At 50.2% G+C, this 18,422-nt stretch overlaps 1 long non-coding RNA gene across 2 annotated transcripts in view; it reads right to left on the bottom strand.

Annotated features, from left to right (window-relative positions):
• Window positions 1-1,603: 1,603 nt before the first annotated feature.
• LOC308569234 overlaps window positions 1,604-18,422 on the bottom strand; it is a 135,386-nt gene continuing 118,567 nt past the window's right edge. Inside the window, exon 5 of one of the 2 annotated variants that reach the window (XR_014000585.1) lies at window positions 1,604-1,691. This is a non-coding gene — a long non-coding RNA (uncharacterized lncRNA). Of the gene's footprint in view, window positions 1,692-5,875; window positions 5,964-18,422 lie in introns of those variants that run through there. The other variant, XR_014000586.1, reaches the window with a different exon arrangement.

Genomic DNA, 18,422 nt, shown 5'->3' with positions numbered 1-18,422 from the left:
CTATCTTAGCTGACTTTCTATTGAAAACTCACAGGGCACTTGTACAAAAGAGAACCACAGGGGTACTATCCTGGCCCTAAGCCTTTAGCAGGGCTCCTCAATGGTACTTTCATGACTCCAACTATAGTCTTTGTCTTTCAGTGGTTTTGGAGCTGGTGAGTTGGGGTAAGTGGGGACACTTTAGTGTAGTGGCTTTGAGCAGAGACTTGGGTCCCTGAAAGCCATATTCACATCCCAGCTGTGTCCCTCACTAGCTGCTGGCCTTGGTCCAGTTACTTGTAGCCCCCTGGTTTCTGAGCCTCAGTTTGCTTAAGTGTTAAATGGGAATATACCTACTTCATAGGGTTGCGGGGATTAAATGTCTCAGACCTTTGTGTGCCTTGCTCTGGTGTTTCCCTGGGGCTCTCTTGATGCCCAACTGTAAACAGCGGTACTGGCCACAAAGTGGTCAGCATTATTTACAGAAGTGAAGTGGGGATGGGGTGCGGGCTATTTTTTATCTCTCCTGCTCAGTTCACCTAAACCTGCTCACTGTACTCCTTTTCTAGCCATGGTAAGTGCTAATAAGACCAGCTGGGATGTTTGTGTAGAAAAGCACATTGCACAGTTTCTTTCATACCCCCCAGCCCTAGTTAACCACTGATCTCCTTTCTGTCTCGGGATTTGGTGGAACACTTTTTAAACTTTGCATTTGCGCCACCTTGTGGTCCTTGAGGAACAGCACATGAAGAACTTTTCTATTGATTTTCATTTACTCTAACGATGCGTGGCATGGGAAAGCCTCTAGGAGGATGCTGTGGCAGCCACAAGCATCGGATGGACCACTGAAGTAGGCGACCCTCCAAGGTGTCCACTGTTTAGACCAGCTACTATTGTGGCCAGTAAATAGCTTGCTACTGGGTGGTGCTACTTACTGCTCCATGCCACTCACCTACACACAGCCCTGGCTGGGGTGAGCCACAGGGGTTCCCAAGTGTAGGAGAATCCATTATTTTGCCAGGACACCAAGAGTGACTCAGGAAACAGGGAATACAGCTAGGGATATGCCTGAAAGAGAGAGGCAAAATAGGCATCCAGAGCAGAGGGCTTGTGAGTGCCAATAATAATACAGGCAGCAATAATCATAACCATAAAGCAGTCATCACTACTGTTTATTAAGCATGCTGGTCACTCTTCTAGGCACTTTACATATATCATCTCTAATCTTCACACCTGGAAAGGCACATGTATTACATCTGCTTTGCAAAAGGGGAAACCAAGGTTCAAGAAGGTAAAGCAACTTGCTGGAGGACACGTGGCCATGATTCAAATGCAGGTCTAGGGCACCAGGGCCCAGATCCTTCCAGTACAAAGTTCTGCCTTGGACTCTGTGCTGAAAATCTATCTGACTACAGATCAACATCAGACATATCAACCTATAATTCCTGGAATCTACTTTCTCAAACGTAGACAACATTTCCCCGTATCCCCCCCCCACACACACACACCTCTCAGCTTCCTGATTTCATAGGATATTTACCAGTAGGGGTTCTACGATCACACTGGAAAGTCGTTGGATATCTTTAGTTGGAATCAGGAGAACTGAGCTCATGTACAGCAGCAGGGCTCTCCTCCAGCATTGCATCATCTGTCTTGGATCCCAATTACCCCATAATCATGTTTGTTAACCTTCCCAGGTTGAAGATCATTCTCTTTAACAAAAGAAATGGAAGAAAATTGGGAGAAAGAAGGCTTGAACTTTTTTTCAGTCTTTATAAACATCACGTCATGTGCCTTAAACAGTGGTCTATCTCTTCCCTGGTATTCTTGCTTTGAAAAAACTCTAGCCTTTAAAGTCTGTGTTTGTTATACTTACATTTTATATATATCTTCCCCACTGTGCTGTCAACTCTTTGAGATAAGGGACTATGTTTTCACAAAATTCCCTCATAGGTCCTAGCAATGGATAGCTAAGAGAACCTCAACCATCAATGAAAACCAGATTAGGTTGCTTCATTTTGTGTTATGGCACTTAAACATGAGCTCAAGAATTTGGATGGCCAACTAACAAGAAAACTATAGGTTTCAAATTTCAGAAAAATGGATGAAGTTAGCCAACCCCTCAGTAGGGTAGGCAGCCCTCAGCCTCCTGGTTCTGGCTGACAAGGACTCACGGCTGGGATGGGCACTGAAAGGAGCAAACAGAATGTTCTCAAGTATCTTACTAGTTATTGAGACATGTAAAAATCCATCTTACCCCCCTCGATAGTCCCCTTTAAGCACTTCAATTTTCTGCTGACAGACCCAAGAGGATGGGTCATCTGGGGGTGTTGCTCTCCCCGGCTGGGGTGGGGAGGGTCCTCTCTGAGGGTCGGTGTGACCGAACCAGGACACAAATCCTGCCTCTCTGACCCCTCCAACCAGCAGATTTTTGCTTCACCTTCCACCATGCACACTTCTTCTCTTTCCTCTGTTACAGGAGGGAAAGCTAGAGAGCACAGAGCTTTTTGTCAAAGGGCCTGCGCTGGAATCCTGCCTGGTTCTACCAACGACTAGAAAGGCGGTTCTAACTTTCTGAGGCTCAGCTTCCTCAGTTACAAAACGGGTACGGTCACATCGACCCGAATGATTTAGAAGGCCTCTGGGAAGGGGGCCTACGTGACTTCCCTAAGAACCCTAAGGGTGCTGGCTTTGTCCCCCACAATCATTCCTGTGAATGCTCGTATCAATAGCTCTTGGGACCAGCCCCAGTAGCCTCCGTGCTGTGGGGGGCTGCCCTGCAGATGGCGCTGTGGCCCAGATAATGCTCCTAGGGACTAACCTTGGCAGGTGGGACTACACCCAAGAATTTTGCAATAGGGGGATCTAGCCTGGGCTTCCACTTCCTGTATGTCCTGGATGTGTGCCCCCACAAAGGCCTCCCACTGTGACATTTGGTTTCTCATAGAGCCTCCTCTGTTTCTCCTTTTCTGCCCTCTCCAGTGGAAAGAGCAGTGGGTCTCACTGGCCTCCTCTGCCCAGGCCTCTCCTGCCTGGCCATGACCTCTGACTTCTGGGAACTGCTGCAGCAGGTGTGTCTGCAGCCCCTTCAATCCCTTTGGAGCATCTTAGCATTTAAATGACTCCCCTGGGCTCTATCCACCTGTGACAGAAGGGAGGCCAGAGGCCAGAGGCCACCCTTGCTCTAATTTTGTTTCCCACTCAGGATAAGCCTAGGCACTGAGAAAGGATCTAAGCCAGTGCTAAAAGATAGTAGGCCCCAGCACCCCCTCGTGGTGCTCAGAAGACAAAGGCCCAGGCTGACTGGCAGAGCTCGGCTCCTACACAGCCCCACCTCCAGCATTTTTGAGACAAGTGGGGGAGCGGGTGGGAGGGTGGGGGGTATGCCTCCCTTCCAAGCCTGCAAAGAGAAGAGAATGCTATCTGCCCTCTAGGCTGCAGTAGTGAAGACTAAATGAGATGATTCATGCAATAGGCTTGGCAGAGTGCCTGGCAGACAGTGATATTCCAATGGGGTGGCGGGTCTGACCACAGAGACTAGGACAGCCAGTGAGGGAAGGTCAAGGGAGGGAAGCGATGGTGGGCTCTGGAGAGGAGGGTTCCCTGGTGACTCTTGAAAGCCCTGTGGAAACCCACCCTTACTTTGCTGATCCCCTGGGCAACTCTGCTGGCAGGGATCTGGGAACAGGGCAAAGTAAGCCGACCATCTGGCCAGCTGTTTTGCAACAAAAAATAGATGGTGTCAGAGGCTCTGGGAGCCAAGCTCCTTTGACCCACAGCTGGCAGTGCAGGCCACACTGGAGACCACCACACTCCTGATAGCAATTTTCAGACCAGTCAACTGCAATAGCCAGTGAGCACAGGAGCTGGTCTCCAGGAAGCTAGCGCAGAGGCCTGAGGGCCAGAACCTGCACTGAGCAAATGAGGGGACTGGGACTGTGTCTCCCTCGTCGGTGATCCCGTGCCCCAGGGGTGCCATTTCCTCTGTGTCCCATGAAGACCCTTCCCTACCACAACTGCAGTATTTATCACACTCCACGGTTAGAAGTGCGGCTTCTAAGGCCAGACTGCCCAGGTTCACACCCAGCTCCGAGATGTGACCATGGGCAAGTTACATAGCCCCATGTGGCCTCAGTTTTCTTAACTGCCAAATGGAGTTCTTGCAAGGGTTCATTAAGTTAATGCATGTAAGGTGCTTGCAATAGGACCTGGCATTTGACATGGGCCCTAGGGGTGTGATCTGTTACTGTATGCCTGTGCCCCAACATCTCATCCATGTCTCTCCCTTTTAAAAATCAATCAATCTCTCTCTCTTCCTTTCCTTTCTTTTTTTTAAGCACAGAATTTATTCAACAAACATGTATGAAGTGCCTGCCATATGCCAGGCCCTGGGGAGGTGGGAAGGGTATTGGGGACACAGGGATGGAATATACAGCGAGTCCTACACAGGACTTTCCAAGGCTCCACAGCTTGTCAGAGCTGTGATCTATTCACAGTGCTGCTGCTGCTTTACCGTAGCTACAATGGAGCTGGTCTCCCAGGCCCCGAACACTGATCCAGTCCAGCCCCCACAAAAGACAGGGCTGCCACTGGCTTCAGCCTCCATAGACAGAGACGGCGATTCTGGGGGAGGGGTCTTCCTCCCTGAGACAGGAGCAGCAGAGGTAAGAGCCTGGCTGGGAGTGAATGGGGCCGGTGGCTGACAGCACAGCTGTAGAATCCAGGAGCTCCTCACTCAGGGAGAGCGTGCCTCTGCCCTGCTAATGACAGAGCTGTCACTGACCATGGAATTGTGTGGGACCAGACACTTGTTGTCTCACCCACACAGGATGACATATCATGGGGACATAGGGAGCTCAGAGGGAAGAGTTGAGATACCCTCTCCCCCAATCACTTCACATCCACCAGAATCCCATAGAAATGTTCTTATGCACCTCAGTGCCTTTGCACAGGCCATTCCTTCTGCAGAGCCTGCTCTACCCTACATGAGGCCTTCTTCATCTGACAGTGTCTCATGTATCCTTCAAGACTCAACTCCCAGGGCCCCTTCTCTGAGAGGAAGCCTTCTCCAGGGCCCAGGATGGAAACACCCCCCCTTGCTGCTCTGAGGCCCTGTTCATACTTTTGCTACCACAGTGGACACAGTGAAGGATAATGATTCATTCAGGTGTTGGTCCGTCCCCCCCCCCCGACAGTGAATTCTTGAGGCTAAAGGCCAGGTCTCAGCTTTTTCTGTATCCCAGGGCCAAGCACCTAGTTGGCACTCAACAAATGTGGGCTGAGGAGTGAATTGCCTCTGCTGTCACCAGCCACCTTCACACAAGTCTCAACACTGAGCAGGATCCAATCCCTGCTGATGCCTGGCCTAGAACAACAGACCTGCTTCGGTGAGAGGTTGGGGCTTGGAAGGCCAGCTACATAGAAGCATCTAGAATGGGAGAGCAGGACCACGTGTGACCTGCAGACATAGGTGGTCATCTGTGAATGTCAGGCACCTGCCCAGAGGAGAAATCCATGCTTCTCTGTCTTGCTTCTAAAAGAAAATCCTCCTGCAGAGACTGCGCAGGGACCTCAGAAGCCTGCTGTGGAGCAGAAGGCTCACTGTTTGCCGCAGCCCCTCCGTCAGACACATCACTCCTCTTATGGGGCCGATGTCGAGTGTCACTATGCAGAGTCAGCAGTCTGCACTTGAACGCTTGGTCTGGAGCCCAGCTGTCAATCTTGTCCCCACCATTGTCCCCAGCACTGTCTGGGCCTTTTGGAGCTGATCGAACTGCAGTGTCTGGAAAACTCCAGACCAATGCTAGGTCCTGCATACCATCTCTGACAGTTTTCTTTTCTCCTAGAATTTTTAAGTAGCAGAAAATCACAGACCTGTGGAGGTTTCTGGGGCCCACTCAGCGCTCATCTAGTCGGAAGACCAGGCCGCGGATTTGCTTAGTGGCCTTGCCAGACACCTTCATCTCACCGGGCTCCTTTTTCATCTGTAAATTGAGAAAATAGCCCCTATAAAGGGTGGTTTTTGTCACTGTGGTCAAAGTCAGCATGGGATGGGTCTGGGGGTGGGAGAGGACACTGACGTCTGCGCAGGTGCTGGCCAGGGGGGTCCCAACCCGTTAGGTGCAATGGAGAGAATTAGGCAGGCCTGGGGTCTTGGGGGCCCTGATTGCTTTACGGTTTATGATGTTCTCATGCGGTTTGCACTGCCTGGGGGTGGCGAGCCTTGGTGGAAAGAATGAAAAACCAACCTCCTTAAAGTGATTTGCTTGAAATTTTTTTGGGAGACACACTGTACTGAACACACAGACTGAAAATGAATTTTAAAAGGCTTTCTAATGAAGCAAATGCAAAACAACTCACGTTAGATAAACCTCCTTGGCAGAGCACGGCTGGCAAGGAGAGTGGAGGCTTCCTCAGCCAGAGAAGGTGGGCCGAGGGAGGGGGTGGCCAGGGAAGGCCTGGGAGGGCTGGCTTGGCCTCGGCTGGGGTTCACTAGGACCCCATTCCTACCCAGAAACCCTGCTCTCTGCTCTCTGCTCTCTACATTCGTTGCTTCCAAAACTTCTCAGACTGTTCTCTAATTTGGGTTCTAAATGCTTTTAGGGGCTTTATTGATGGACTTCAGGAGACAACAAATTCATTGACATGTGCAAAATTTTCTGTGTATGAAAAAATTTCATGTGCCTGGGCTTCAAATTCTCTCTGGGAAGAAGGGGCCTGAGTTTTCATGTGATTCTCTGATGGGTTCAGGACCCAGAACAAAAATCCTCCCTCTGGACCATGCTGGGGGCAGGACAAGGCGGGAAGCATGTGATTCCAGCTGGGCCGCTGGAAGGGTGAGGAATGGGGGCCACTCCCAACTTTAGAGTGAGCTAGGTACCCAAAGGAAGATGGAAACTTGAACCTCAGAAGGCACTGCCTTTCTGAGGTCTGCCCCTGTGCTAGTCAAGCTCCCTGGCAAGAGCCTTCTATGGACGGACTCATTCAAAGTCCCCATTTGGCACCTGAGATGATCCTGGCACTGTGCTGGGTGTGGGAGACGTGAGGAAGATTAGACACAGTTCTCTGTCTATGTGGGACACCTAGTCTTTGGGGATTAAGTGCCCAGAGAGATTCTAATACAGTGTAATATGTGCTATAAAGGAAGGTAAAAGAAAGGGCTGGGCTGCACCGAGAGAAAGGTTGGCTCAGTCTGGAAACTGGAAGGCCTTCCAGAAGGGGGGTGTATGGGCCTTCGGGTCAAAAAGACTGGGGTGTGAGTCCAGGCTATGTGACCCCTGAGAACCTGTTTCCTTTTTGGAATGATAACTATTCATAGATTTGTTGTGAGAGTCAGATAAAATCATGTTTACACAGCACATCGTGGATTGGACGTGGAAGTGGGATTTGGCTCTCAGAAAGATCTAGGAGCTGCATGAACAGAGGTATGGCCCAGGAGAGTACTTTGTGCCGACTCAGCAATACTTCCGCGCTATGACTTGGACTCACTTTTAATGGTCCAGCAGCGGGTGGATTCAATGACTCAGCAGTTCTTTATTTGATAATGCAGCGATTTAGACATTTGTGGGTGCCGATGATTAAGTGAGGGGCGGTTGGCGTGGGTAGATGGGGGTGATCTGTTGTCAGGCTCTGGTACACACGTTCTTTTTCTGGGAAAGGCGATGCACAGGCTTCTGGATTTACAGTGAGAGAGAGTAGGCCTCCAAATCATTTCGCAGGCCCTGAAGCCACGACTGGAGGCTTCTCAGGCTGGAATGTATCACGAGCTGGGAGCACCTCCTGTGATGTGCCATAAATCGTGGGACTATGGCCATTCCGGAGGCACTGGAAATACTCAGGGAGAGGAAGGAGGAAGGGAGCAGTGTGGCAGGACTGTGTGTGAAGGGAGTGCCCAGGCGAGGGAGAAACAGGCAGCCTGCAGTTCCACAGATATCAGGGGGGCTGAGGACATTGCCCCTGTGTTATGCTTCAGGTTGCTCTGAGGCAGAGGAATGACTAGGATGGTTCTGCAGGTGTGATGTTCCAGGTAAGCTTGGTCTGAGTTCATCTGTCCACTCACCCACCCACCCATCATCCATCCACCCATCCATCCACCCATCCATCCATCCATCCATCCGTCCATCCATCCGTCCATCCGTCCATCCACAGGTACCTGCCTGTCCAAGATAGGGCCAATAATACCTGCCTGTGAGTGTTGTAAGGATTAGAAGAGATTATGCATATAAAATGCTTAGCATTATTCCTGGCACAGAACTAGTTCTATGAAACAGAAGCTATTACCGTATTTTTATTTCATTCTGGCATTAGATCCACTTCTGTGCCTTCCACAGCCTTCTGTGTGGTAGGCTTCGCAAAGGGAGAGGCAGGAACCCAAATGGAAGACAGAGGGCATTCTAGGCACAGGGAATGGCGGAGGAAAGGCCCTGAGGTGGGGATGATGGAGCTGTGATGAGATCTGGCTCTGAGAACACACTCAAAGGTCACCATATCTGCCCATCTCCAGACTCTGCCTCCCAGAACTTCTCCCCCTCCCCTAGCTCCTGAGCTCTGCTGCACTGCTGGGAGAGTTTTCAATGCATCCTGTTGGTATGGGGGAAACAGCCTTAGTGTGAGGTGAGGCAAGCCATCTAGGTTGGTAGCCTCCAAGGTGCCGAGGCCCCTAGGTGGCACACAATAGGTACAGCCAGTCAGCCTGAAATGAAAGTGATTTCTAATAAACATTGAAGTAAGAGAGACAGCTTTTTGCACAGTGGCAATATTGTAGCCAATGAGGTTTATCCGAGGCACGATTATTGCTAATTGAAGTAAGAGAGACAGGGTGGGTGGGGGGCGGGCTGGCAGGAAGGCTAAGGAGCTTCCATTCGATGCAGTGGGAAGCAAGAAGCCGTGGTTGGCCCAGTTGGGGCTTGCGAACAAGGACCTCTCTGGAATTCCTGGGGACTCTGTACTGCTCTGCCCTGAGGCCAGCTGCTCTGGGAGGACAGGTGTCTCAGAGTGGCCAGGATGGGAGTGCTTCCCTGCCCATCACTGTCACCCTGCCACATGAATCTCGCATGCAGCGGCATAACCCCTAGAGTTTGCAATCCATCCCTCGCTTGCTGCCAACCCTGGGCTCAAGGTGTCTGAGCGTGTGGCAGCCACTCTGCCTGACAGATGCTGGGCAGCCTGCCCATGGCCCAGGGAGGGGGTGAGGAAGAGGGGACAGGCTAGGGAGAGGCAAGGGCTTCTCAGGGTCCTTGCATGTTGGTCTTAGCAATGGGAGAGCCAATTTGGTCAAGAAAGAGATGGGGTGCAATCGAGTTGGGGTCCACCCATCTAGGCCACAGGTGAGCATGCCTGTATTCAGAATCCTGCTGCCCACCTTTGCGTCTGTAATAACAGAGCATCGTAGTGCTGACAAAGTTCTTTCCTGCAACTTATCTCAGTTATGCTTCTCCAGCCACCCTCTTAGCCTCTCTCCTTGCTTTCTCGGGGCTCAGGCATCTTTTCCTAGGTGGGCTACCTGGGGAAAAGGTGTTGGATTTTCAGCTGGTGCTGATGTACCCAAATCTACCCATGCTTCACTTACCCCAGCACAATAAAGGGGCAGAGAGGCCCCTGGCCCCTGGCTCTCTTGTGCTCTCCCTGGGATTGGGGTGTCGTGGGGGGTGGAACAGGGAGCACACTGTGGGATTTTCCTCCAGCTTTAAGGCTTGTCCTCCCCCAAGGCCTCTCTCCCAGGCTAGTATCTGCTCCACCCTCAGTCCCCCTTGGGGTGCAGAGGCTGTGGAATCCATCTGGATACAGAGAGCGTGGGATTGATGTGCTGTTTTTAGTGCCGTGGGAGAAATCACAACAAGGGGTTGTAATCTCTGCAAGTTGTCTCCTTGATGAGGCATCTGTTGGCGGGCTGTGAGGAGATTCTCATCTAAGCACACAGGGCCTGTACCTGGAGCCAGCCTCATGGGTGTGACCAGGTCGCAGGGCCCCTTCCACCTCCTGGAGGTTCTCGGCTTTGCCCTGAATCAGGGGGGCCATTTAGGAGCCTGTAATCCTCTCCCTCCCTCTCTGGCTGATTCATATGCCGCCTCCAGCCCCCTCCACCGTGATTCTTGATTCATCCTCTGAGCCGGATGGTCGCCTCGATGCCACCCGACTCTCAGCACATCTGGTCAGCTCAGTCGCTGCTCTAACCCTGTGCTATGTCCGTCCTGGAGATCCAGAAATGACACCCCTGCCCTTGGGAAGCTGACTGCCCTGGGTGGGAGGGGAGGCTCAGAGATTAAATGCGGGATGCTCCTGCTAATGACAGAATGCACAGGGGCCTCAGAGCTCTTGGGGGACCCTCATCTCCTGGGGGCATGCAGCAGGTGAGAAGACACTACTCAGGCAGTTGCTGGAGTGGGGGGTGGGAGGAGTTGCACGTGGGGGAGGGGGTGGTTTGAGGAGAGCGTCTGAACGTGACCTGGGTCCTGCTGACCCTGGCCTGGGCAATAGCTGGGCAAGGGCAATCTGCGCCTAACCTGTGCGCCCAGGCAGAGCTCCCCCTCCCGGTACCTTGTACTATCACCTTATTTGTTGTATTGTAACTGTTGGGGGGGGGTGCTAGATAGTGGGGGAAACTGAGTGGATCTGCCCCAAAGCCTTCCCACCCCCTCTTCATTGATCAGACTTTGCTCTCCTGGCCCCCGGAGCACATACCCTTGTGCTTCGCATCTCACCCCTTTGGTCCACTTAGGATTCAGCCGCAGCCCAGCCGTGTAGGCCAGTTCCCTCCACCTGCAGCGGCTGCCACCGTGCCTCGGGCCCTGAAAGCTGGGGCAGCCTGGAAGGGCAGAGGAAGGGAAGGGGCCATCCTCAACTTCAGCCTCCTGGCCCTCAGGGGTCAGTCCTGCGGTGTACTCCACGTGGCCTCTGGTGCCAACCAGCTCGACACGTCACCCTTCCCTGGCTTTCCCAGCACCCTGCTTCCCCCCCACACCCGCTCCTGCTTCCTGCAGTCACCTCCCGAATTAACTACCTGCATCCAAGTTGTCTCGGGCTTTGTTTTCTGGGGAAAGCACACGCATAGAGCACATGATCACCTGTCCTGACAAAAGTGATTGGTCCAAAGGATGGGCGCGTGACTCAGTCAGGGACAATCAGAAGCCTCTCTTGGGAGACCGGAAAGCTCTCCTTTGCGGGGCCGACAAAGGCGTTGTTAGCGCCAAGGGCCCAGCCCTAGGCAATGCTGATCTGCTGTGGATCTGCCGTGTGAGAGCCAGGCCCCGGGAGAGAAGGGAGACAAGCAGAGAGGAGACACAGCTGGGCACAGTCTGTGGCATTTGAGCCCCTAGTGTGAGCCCCTGAGGCTCTAGTTCCTGTTGCTGCTCCTCAGCTCTGGGAGCCAGGAGCCCTCCCAGCATCCCAGGCAGTAAATGTCCTGAGGCTGGTGTGAACCTTGCAACTGGGAGGGGACTGCCTAGGAAAATGCTTCTGCTTCTGCTTCTGCTTCTGCCAAGGGGACGAAAGCTCCTTGAACTCTTGGAGCTGCCTCCTTCCCTAAGATCCTAGTAGGGTGCTCAGAAAACTGAGCTGAATAGAGAATGAATGAATGAATGAATGAATGAATGAATGAATGAATGAATGAATGAGAGCGGATACACCCTGTGTGCCTTTGCTCTTCTTTCTCTCTGCCATCGTGGGCCTACCTGCGACAGCCTCTTTTCCTATGACATGGAACAAAATAATGAGGCTTTAGATTGAACCTAAATTAAGAGTAAATAACTGAGCAAATAGTTCAGGTCCCTTGTATGAGAAGAAAAGGTGGGGCGAAGGAAGGGAACTAAGCGCACTTAGTTTCTACCATAAACCAGAGTCTATTATTTCATAAAATCTTGACAACCCCGCAGAGTGGGCATTATCCCTGTCTTAACACTGTCTCAAACTAAGGCATGGGGTGGTCAAGCATTTTGCCAGAGCTTTTCCAAACAGTAATCAGTAGGCCCAGGGCTTGATGTAAGCCAGGTGTCTGGTGGTACCTTCTGGTTTTAACTTGCATTTTCCTAATGCTGAGCATCTCCTCACATGCTCATTTGCCACCTGTAGCTCTTCTTTGGTGAACTTTTTGTTCATTTCAAAAAAATTAGTTGTTTGTTGGGTTGGTTCTTTCTTATTGGTTTGTTATCGAGCTCTGAGAGCTCTTTTTTACATTCTGGATACCAGTCCTTTATCAGATTCATGCTTTGCAGGTATTTTCTATAAGTCCACGGCTTGTCTCATTTTCATAATAGTATCTCTTGAAGAGCAGGAGTTTTTTATTTTGATATTGTTCAACTTACCAATTTTTTCTTTTATGCTGAGTCTTTTTGTGTGCCTTGGACCTAGAATTTGAACCCGGACCTGTGGACGTCACAGTCCTTCCTCTTATTACATATAGTTGTGTTTGCTTAAAATCTATCCTCAGACCAGAGCCAGGCAGAGTCACTCAGGGAGCCTGCTAAGAATACAGGGTCCTGGGTCCCCACCGTAGGGAATCTGCATCAGTGGGCCCCTGGCAGAGCTGGAAATCTGTATATGTAAAAACTCCCCAGGCGACTGGGTGATCAGCCAGCTGTGGCAAGGGCTTTAATGCAGGGCCCCTGGCAGTCCTGAACCTTCAGACCCAGTTACTTCTAAGCTTATAGCTGAGTCCTACAAAATGCTGCTGGTGGTGGCATTTCTTGGCCCATTTCTTATTGTGTCCCCTCCCCCTTCTTTCTCCTCAGCTCCTTAGCACAGTGTTCAACATTCAGCAGATGATAAAGACATGCTTTTGAACTAACTGACCTACTCTTTGCCAGTAGGGGGGAGAGGCAGCCCCACTTCACAGCTGGCACTAAATGAAGCCAAGTAGAAACCCCGTAATTACTGGCCTTGGCATGAAGTGCTCCTGGTCAGCCCCTCCGAGCCGTGGGTGGCCACTTAAGCCAGTTTCCCCAACCTCCAGCCCAGCCAGAGGGTTTCCCACCTGGAGAGGCGGTTATTTTAGAGTAGCTCTAAGATCGGCTCATTGGAGTTGAGAAGGACACTTCTGCAAGTGAACAGCAGTGCCAGCCTCCAAATAAAAGAAAACTGTGTTCATTTGCAGCATGGGGTGAGAGTGGGGAAACAGAGGTGTTTTGGCTTAAGAAAAACAAGCATCTAGACATTTTAACAACTTTCTCTGGCATGTCATTGTGACTTGCTTTCCCTGAGCAGATGGAGTTCTTAGGAGGCAGAAATGATGTTCTCCCCCAAACCGTGGGCACCCAAACGGGGTACTGAGTAAGAGAAGTAAGATCTCTTGAGCCCCTACTCTGAGGCAGGGCTTTATATTTTATTTAATCCTTCCAATAACCCATAAGGTCAATATTATTATTTATATTTTACAGACGGAAAAACAGGCTCAGGGGGGTTATCTAACAGCCAGTAAGTGCTGAAGCCAGGATTTAAAAATGTAGCTGAAGCTGAGCTACTATAATAAAGAGGCCTTGACATACAGTGGCTTAAAGAATGCTGATGTTTATGTCATTCTCATATAACAACCCCAAGCCAGTAGGAAAGCTCTGCTCCAGGCAGTTACTCAGGGACCCAGGACCCTGCCATCTGTGGATTCACAGTTCCCTTCAGTGAAGTCCAGTTCCCTTCCCTCCCCATGCTATAGGGTTGGCAAACTTTTTCTGTAAAGAGCCAGGTAGTGAGCATTTTAGACTATGCCAGACATGTGATCTCTGTCCTTACTATGCAACTCTGTTGTATCATGAAACAGCCATAGACAATATGCGAATGAATGGATGTGGCTCTGTTTCAATAAAACTTTACTTATAAAATCAGGGCAGAGACTGGATTTGGCCCAAGGGTCGTAGTTTGACCCACAGCCTGGTTTGGGTTCTCCTCTCATCTTTCCTCTCTCTGTCTACCCGGCATATTCTGAGTTTGCACGTGTGTGACTGAGTCACAGGGGAGCAGGAGAACCCATCCTCTGGAGTGAGAAGACAGACTTTATTTCTGTTCTGAACCATGTTGGGTTGGTGCTGGGAAAGCTGCCAAACCCAGCTGACACGCTTTTTTCTGCCAAAGCTGCTAAATGGGTGGGCAGCCCCAGGGGGCCCTGTGGCATCAACTCCTCAGATGTCTCAGCACCCAAGGGAAAGATGGGCATGCCTGTGTTATCTGCCTTAACAGCAATCTCTTTCCCCAAGTTCACTGGTTCCAGTTGCTGAACCCTCTCTCTCGCCTCCTCTCTGCTCTGGCTGAGAGCTGAAGAAACCCCAAGAAGCCATCCTTTCCAGGCTTTCTTCTGCAATTCAAGGCCTGCAAACTTCCCTGGGCCGTGTACTGCACTGTCCCTTTCAACATTCCCTTCTGTAGACACCCCACTGCCCTGTACCATCTCCCACATGAGAAATAAAGGCAGATGGAATAGGGGTGTCTGCACAGCTTGAGGGGCAGGGTGTGGAGACAGGCAAATAGGGCAGGCCCCAGGATGGACAGATGGACAAGACATCCAGCTCTCCCCTTTCCTGAATGGCCACGGGAGGAGTAAGGTCACCGCCCCACGCCTCTCACAGAGATGCTGAGAGTGTGAACGAGAACAGCTTGCGAGGGGCTCTGATGGGCACTAGTGAAGAGACCTCTTGTAACCTTCTGGACCTGGCATCGGACCAGAGGACAAGTCACATGACCCAAGTTGCTCTGCTCTTTGAGCCTTCTGGCTTGCCTCCCAAATGCCCCTACACTCGGCAGGCACTCTTTAATCTGGGGAGGGGACGTGGACTTGCCTGGGGAGGGGGCCCTCACATGCACTGTGTATGTTAAATTGGATGGGGATGTGCACACATGCATTGCCTTTTCCTAGAGTGTCTGCAGCTTCTCAAAGGGCATAACTTGGTACCAGGTTATCCAGACTGGGCTCACACGGATGCTGACTCCCTGAAAACCTGGTTCGCAGATTTAAGGGTTTTGAGGACTCACCCTGAAGAGGGGCTCACCTCTGCTCTTTGAAACCCTAACACCGAACCTGCTTCAGGAGGTTGGAGATCAGACCTGCCAGCAGGTACATCGTCTCTCCTTCTCTTTCTCCCAGGCAGACCTCAGTTTCCCTGCACCTAGAAATGGAAAGCCTCATGTGACAGCCACAGCCTAGGCTACAGGTAATGTTCCCAGTGACAGGAAAATCATTTGCTCCATGCAGACATCCTGCATTTCAGCGACCCCTTCCCAAAGACTTTTTAAATTTTTAATTTAAATGCATGGGCTTCTGTCTTGTAAAGGAGTTTTCGAGTGTGAGTCTTACACACTATATTTGGAACTGAACTATATGTTCATGCGCCGATGGCCTTGATCATGGCAAAAATGACTTCTGTCTTGCTCTTGTCTAAATACCTCCTCAGTCCTGCTTTAGCTTGAGTCTGAAAGCTGACCACCACAGGTTCATGAAAGACAAGAGCAGCAAAGGGGGAGGTTCCCTCAAGGATTGCCCTGTCCCAGTAGAACTTGACCTTATTTTTTTTTACACATAATAAGTTGCTGAAAATGTCTACGGCTGTCAAATGTATCCAAGTTGGCTGATGGTGTTATGCTATAAAAGAGGCAGTGTTGCCTGTGGTTGAGCATGGACAATGACCCTGGTGGCATGGGCACAAATCTGCCACTTCTTGGTGTATGGCTGAGAGATCTCTCTGTACCTCAAGTTTTTGAAAATGGGAATGATTATAGTAACTATCTCATGGGGTTCTCATGCAAATTAGTTGACAATATATTTAAAGCATTAGTCAATGACTAATTATGTTTTAAGGTGGATTCTAGACTCAGAGAGCTGGCTCAAGACCAATGAACACTTTACTGAAACCAATGACGTTGGAGACTGGTATCCTTCACGTTAACAGCAGGCCCATTTCAAGAAAGCTGGCTATAGAGCAAGCCCTTATGAGTCAGAAATGTTTTTAAAATTCTCTTATGAAATTAAGATGGTCTATAAGAAAATGAATAGCTTCGAAAAGTTTTGGTGATAGGGCCTACACCACGCTGGGATTGCGGTGAGAGGGATTTGAGAGCACTTTGAATAATTGCTGTTCCTTTCCATAGCAGATGCATGAAAGAGGGAGATTCTTCAATGGAATCGTGGGGAGTGCTGGGCTGTACTCTGCTTCAGACGTCCCAGGGAGCAGCAGATGCCCAAGGTTGCCTCCTCAGTGTGGCCTGGACCCCTCCCTGGAGAGTGTCTCACATTATAGCTGATGACTTTCACTAACATCTCTGTTTCTTTATCCCGCATTTTTTGGTATCCTTTTGTGATTGGGGTGGGTTAGGCAGTGCTGGAGTTTCTCACTCTCCTTGCAATGAGGGTTTATGGAATCTTGTTACTCTTCTTAGTTTGATGGCTGAACAGCATGTCTGGCACTGAAACACAGAGAGAGGCCTGGTGCTGATGGGGAAAACTCATATGGCCTGTATATAGAAGCATCCCAGGGCCCCAGAGGTGGGTAGCATCACCAGATAGCCCTTCACAAGGACAAAACCCTGAATTCCTCTCTGGGATGTGAGCCATTTTGGTGACGGAGCTTGCTAAATTGATAAGGAATGAAAACTACTATCATGTCAAGTGGCGTTTGGATCATAGAAACATTTGAGAATGTTTGTTTCTATTTCCATCCCCCACTCCAGTCATGCCAGTGGGCATGGGAGGTCAAGAATGCCTTCTAAGTTTCTATAGGTCAGCCTGGCTGCCACTGTCCCTACGCAATTCTGGGGACTCCAGGGAGTTTCCAGAGACCAAGGAGAGGCCAGTCCTATGGTCCTGGACAGGCTGGGATGTCACCATTGACCTGGTCATCCCATTGTTTCTCCAGGCTGGAAGGGCTTCTACTACGCTGGAAGACCTTGCTATGTCCTCACACCTCTCATTAGCTTTAAGGTCTCATCAAGTTCTCAGATTAGGCGGTCCCAGGAACCCACACCCACCTCCTCTCTCCCAGAGTCCTGTACAGTTGTCATAGCTGACAGAGCACAATGACATGTCACATGGCACCAGTGGGAACGGACACTTAACATGTTCAGTGCTTCCCTTTGGAAGCACCTTAACTCCAGAGTTCTAGAAAATAAACTACTGCCCGCATTTATCAATCCCAAAAGCTCATATTTTAGTCAAGTTAATTTACTTCAAAGAAGATGTACGGAAATTGTTCAGGCCTACTCAGAAATCCATTATGTGAGGTTCTGGCATTTAACATTTTTTTATAATTTTCCTGATTATGAGAGTAATACATGTTCATTGCAAAAAATTAAGAAAATACAGAAAGGTACATAGAAAGAAATAAACTTTCCCAGAATCAGAAATAACCAGGATTAGCATTGAATGTGCCCTTTTTTTCTGTGCACACTATTTATAAAATTAGTTGTACTTTCCATACAATTTTGCTTCTTGCTTTTTTCACTTTATACAACTGGAGCATTTCCCCAGGTCATTAGCTAGTCTTCAAAAATACCACTTTAATGACTATATAATATTTCATTGTCTGGTTGTACCAGAATTTATTTAGCCAGTTCCCCATTTGCAAGCATCTAAACGGTTTCCTATTTTTCATGATTATAAATGATGCTGTGGTGAATATTCTTGCCCAGGAAATCTTTATCTGGGTTTCTGATAATTTCCGTAGGAGAAATTCTCAGAAGGGAAATTACAGAATTTCAGATCTGCTGTGTGGTACCTGTCTCCTCGCAGATGCCTGGGGTGGTGAGCGGCTTCCTGTTCAGTCCCCTAACCCCCTGCCCCGAGTGGGTGGCCTTTGCTGTCTCTGAGGCCCAGAGGATCTTTTTTCATGCGGGGGAGCAATGCAAAGAGGGCCCTGCAGCCTCCCTGGGATATTTACCTGAACCCACTCCATGCAAAGCAGAGCTTTCCTCTGCAGGAATCATTTTATAATTAACTTAGAGACTTAAAGCATGTTTAATTAACCATGGAAACCCTCCCAGCCATCTGCTTCTGTTTTTATTTTGAGGAAGATGGCAGATCTCTTTTTCCCTCAGCTCCCTCTTTTTGGGGATGGAGCTCATTTCCAGCATCTGGGTTCTTGCGTGGAGCAGGGCCCCTGCTTTGCTGGTGGTGCCCCAGAGTGGCAGAGCCGGGGGTTTAGCTTGAGGCGGCAACTGGGCCAGAGGTGGTGCAGGCCCCTGCCTGAGGCCAGGCAGAGGCTGGGCCTGCTCTGGCAGATCGCTGGCCATTCGAGGGCCCCAGCCTCTGCCTCTTGGCTGCTGTCCTACAATCACAGGCAGGAAGGAACCTTAGAGGAGCAGGCCAACACTCATTTCTCAGGTGAGGAAACTGAGGCCTGGGGAGGCTCAGGAAGAGACCAAGGATACAGATTCTGAGGACCTACTTCATCTCTCCTTTGCTGCACCCTCAAGGGAGAGGGTATGGCTTTGATTTCAGCTGCACCACACAGTCAGAGGATTTAAATGGAACC

Source organism: Miniopterus schreibersii (genome assembly GCF_964146895.1).
Source record: "Miniopterus schreibersii genome assembly, chromosome: 16".
Classification (NCBI taxonomy): Eukaryota; Metazoa; Chordata; class Mammalia; order Chiroptera; family Miniopteridae; genus Miniopterus; species Miniopterus schreibersii.
The sequence above is the reverse complement of the archived record's forward strand: the minus strand, read 5'-3'. Positions and strand labels throughout refer to the sequence as shown.